Genomic DNA, 4742 nt, shown 5'->3' on the forward strand with positions numbered 1-4742 from the left:
ATTGATTATTTAAAGGTTAAAAATTGTATGTTGTCTTCTCTATGACAGGTGACTCCATGGTAGATTCAATAGAGCCAGATTTCACCAAGTTGTAGATGAAGGTGATGATGTTACTCTGTCCTGCAAATACAAACCAAGCACAAGTTCAGCAAACAACTACCTCCACTGGTACAGGCAATATTCAAAATCTAAACCTGAGTTCCTTCTGTATATTCACCAAAGAGGAACACCAATCAGTCCCAACAATCCCTCAAGAATGTCTGTTAAAGTTGATGATATACTACTGCTCTATACTACTGTGCTCTGAGGCCCACACCTCCATCATCATCACTACATTCAGGAAAATATATTGCTAGCATCCTGAACAGCTGTACCAGAGTTTAATAGGTGAAACTGCATTGAGTCTCGGAGCACAAGTACCTACAGCAGAACAAAAACACTAGAAACATTAGGGTCTCTCTGACCTTTAAGATAAATATCGTAATGAGTAATGCAAACCTTTTAAACGGTAAACAAACCTTTCCTTTATTTTACTCAAGCTGTTTTTACTGTAAGGAACGTGACAGAATGTTAGATGTGTTATTATGAAACTGCAATGAGAATTGCAGAATATGTCAAACTGACATAATTTCCACATTATAATATTTACCCCATCAAACAGATCACTTTTCCCAACCCTGAGTACTGGTTTCACACTAAATCATGATTAGACTAGTGATTATCCAGTTAGCGCCCCAAAGGACTTGGTTACAGATGTATGTTATCTAGCTAGCAAACCTCGCTAATCATTTCATTTACACAATATCATATAGAGTGTAAAGCTTGCTGAACTCGGGTGAAGGTTTTAATAATTATTCCGTATAATATTTAGATAGATTTCGGATGATGGACTGGGACAGGAGGTTTTTGAGACTTTAATCAGTCACCATGTACGGTGAATTTACACAAGCTAATGCTAACTAATGCATATAACTAAATATTTGTCTGTTTATTCTCAGCTTAACTAGCTTACAAAGTCACAGGTTTATTAACGTTTCGGCGTTAAAAAGGAAATTTTTGTTTTTTAACTTCTCCCTTTTTAAAAAACAAAACAAAAAAACAATCAAAATCCTCTATTTCTGGGTGTGGGTGAAAAAAACACTGGTTTATCTACACTGTTAGCAAGCCTGGATAATTAACTTGGTAGCATCATTAAGATAAATATCGTAATGAGTAATGCAAACCTTTTAACCGGTAAACAAACCTTTCCTTTATTTTACTCAAGCTGTTTTTACTGTAAGGAACGTGACAGAATGTTAGATGTGTTATTATGAAACTGCAATGAGAATTGCAGAATATGTCAAACTGACATAATTTCCACATTATAATATTTACCCCATCAAACAGATCACTTTTCCCAACTTTCCCACGATGAGAAGAAGCACTTATGATGGGGCGGCAGGAGGAAATGTACAGTACATCATCTTTTTTGGAGAACAGGACATGTTTAGGCTTACATCCTGCTTCGTGTTAAGGTGTAAATTAAGTAGCCATCTAGAACACCATAAGTGAATTACAGAGAGTTTTTTGTTTTTTACGTTTTAACAGGATGCAGTTGGTGTACAGCTGGCCTCCGTGGCTCCGATTCGGTTCCTGAGGACTCCTTCTCATCGGGACTCCATCAAAGCAGTGCTCTCCGGGTCCTGTGTAAGCTTCTGAATGCCTGTGTAACATGACAGCTGTTTAAATCTGAAAGACTTTGATAATAGAGAACTCCATTAGGACTCCATTATGTAAAGTTAATTTCTTTTTGTAACTTTTCTGCTCTCTGCAGACCTACCACTACAACCTCGTGGACGTGTTTTACGAGCTGCTTCTCTGCGGATACTTCACGAAGGGCTTAACGCCTCAGCCAGTAAGCGTCTTATCGGGAGATTTAAAAGCGATGCTTGAATGTAGTTTGAGAACAGGATCTATTTTATTTCATTTTGTTTTCCCATATTTTAAACCCTGGCATTAACGGAGCTTGTCGTGTCCCTTTCCTAAAGCTTCAGGGAGGACTCTCGGAGCGCCTGCTTGCGCTCATCAAGTGGGTTGTAGACGTTCGGGAGCCTGGAGCAAAGATCTACTTCACAGTGCTTATTGTAAGTGTTCAAATATCTTCTGATGCCATGTTACACAAATGGTCAGCATTGTATCTCTAAGACAGTGACATTACACTGGATTTGTGTTTGTGTCATTTGTTGATAGAATCAGCTTACAGGCCTTTTTGTGGTACTGTTCTCTCAGCCCCTGGAGCTCTACACCGACCCGCCAGCTTTAGCCAGCACGGTTAGGCATCTCCTCGGGCAGCATGTTGAGAAGGAGATGGTGAAGACTTTGGAGAGGCTCTTGGCAATGTCCTTCCCTTACTTCTACACCTTCCCAGTACCCACCAACACAACACACACACACAAACACACAATTTATTGCACAAGTTCCCATTCCATACTTTGTTACAGTTCATATTTTGTCCCTACATTGCTCAAGCGCTCCACAGATGAGTATAAATTGATTTTGTAACATTTCAATTGTCACATTTTAAAATATCTCTCTTCTTTTTCCCCTTGACAGGTCTGCACAATGATCCCAGGACTTTAGGACCAGAATTGCACAGTCAGTTGTAGCCTGTGTAGCATTTTATCATTCTCACTAGAAATAATTGCTTTCTCGTTACATTTCCAGGTTTAGTGTTAATGAATTATCTGTGTTTGTCTTTCATCTAATATCATTTCAACCAATATTAACCCTCCTCTCATCATCCTCCAATCCTAACTCTAATAAAGTATTTCATTTGCATCTATTACAGCCTCGGTCAGATCATTTCTATACATCAGGATATGTGTATATATATAAAATGTTGATTTTCAACTCAACTCCAATACATGACATTAGGTTTAAACTTTAATTCATGATATAGGCACATGGTTAATTTTTGTTTATTCAGTACACTGTTACTCTGAAATGTTCATATAAGTGAAGCAGAGATAACATTCTGCTTTATTGGTACAAACAATATCCTTTAATTATATATCCAGTAATTTTTTTCCATTCATACATTTATTTATTCTTTCATGTGTTTATTATACCTGTGTGTATAAATGTATGTTACTTTACCAAATGTGAACTAAGATCCAGAACAAAATGTGAGCACTCCAGACCATAATTCCATTCTATAGTTACAAGTTAAAATGGATGAATAAGGAAAGTGTTAGTCAAATTTGCTTTCCTTTTATTGATCATAATGAAATTCATCAAGATTGAGTGAAAATGAAATGAAAATGGAAATTGTGTATTAACATTTGTATTTTCAGTTAAATGGATGTACAATGTCTGCCAAATGTCTCAGTCCTGCCTCCACATATGTATGTCCCTCCACATATGTAGTCCCTTTCTCTACAAAAAAACATGGCAGCATCTTAACAAATTCGGGAACAATATTTTTTTGGACTGATGGTTAATCATTATTCATAGTTTCATGTTTGGTGAAGGTCAAACAGAGTTTATCACAACAAACACCTCATACCAAGTGTCATGTTGGTGGAGGGGTGAGGATTCGGTTGTTTTGCAACCACAGGCTCTAGAAAACTTTTAATCATTTGGACATTGATGATCTCCACTTTATATTAGAATATTCTTGAGACAAATGTAAGACTGTCCATGAGCTTATGTTGGGCTGAAACTGGGTCATATTAAAGGACAATAATCACAAGCACACCAGCAAATTTGTCTCTTTAAGGATGCTGAATCTGAGGACTTGTTTTTGTCTAGGTTAATGTCAGAAATACAGATAAAAAAGAAAAAGACGGGTTATTCTTGTGTTCTGATATGCTGAAATGCTGTAATGATTCCAAATGAATCTGTGAATTGAAAGTGTAAACTATTCCCAGCGTGGTGAGCAATACTTTTGTTTTAAATATATTGATGGTTCTTGATGTAAATAATGTATATATCTATTTAAATTCAGCTCCTGCAGATGGCAGTACATGACATGAAAATACTCTAGAACTGAACCTGATTGGACCTGGACACAACAGAACCATGTGGAGTGTTAAAGTAGCCATGAACATTAAACCTGAACAAAGCTTCAGCACAGATACATGGTGTGTGGAGTGCAGTCCGACTGAAACACTTGAATTACTGCAGAATCTTGAGCCTAATACAAGATGCTTATGTATTTGTGCACATGCTCTCAAACACCACCTTGTTAGGGGTTTTATATTATTATAATTTGGTGTTTTGTTTAGACTTTAAGGGTGTACTATAAATCTGCTGAAGAATTTAATTTCACAATAAGAATTGTTTGTAATTGCAACAATATATTTTGTAGATTAGAAAAGGTTTAAGTTCATAGAAATAGGAAATACAGGAAGTAAATATATGAATCTTTTACTCATTATATTCTTTTAGAACATGTGTGTGTATTTTACATAATGTGGCACATCCTGCACTCTGATTGGTTAAAACAGAGGGAAGCTACAGTTGAGGCTTTGTACACAAGAAATGCTTAGATGCTTCACTGAAGACAGAGTAGAAGGAAACTTGACATTTACAATAACATAAAAAGGAAACTTTCAGAAGAACAGAGGAAATTAAAACATGATGGTTTTCTGTATGTTTCTGTTTTTTACCATGTTCATAGGTAAGCTTATATTTTATATATCCCCATATATCATGTTTAAATGTTTTATAACTAGTAAATAAATGTTTCCATGTGTGAGTGT

This window comes from Hemibagrus wyckioides, unplaced genomic scaffold (genome assembly GCF_019097595.1).
Source record: "Hemibagrus wyckioides isolate EC202008001 unplaced genomic scaffold, SWU_Hwy_1.0 Contig1, whole genome shotgun sequence".
NCBI classification, from domain to species: Eukaryota; Metazoa; Chordata; class Actinopteri; order Siluriformes; family Bagridae; genus Hemibagrus; species Hemibagrus wyckioides.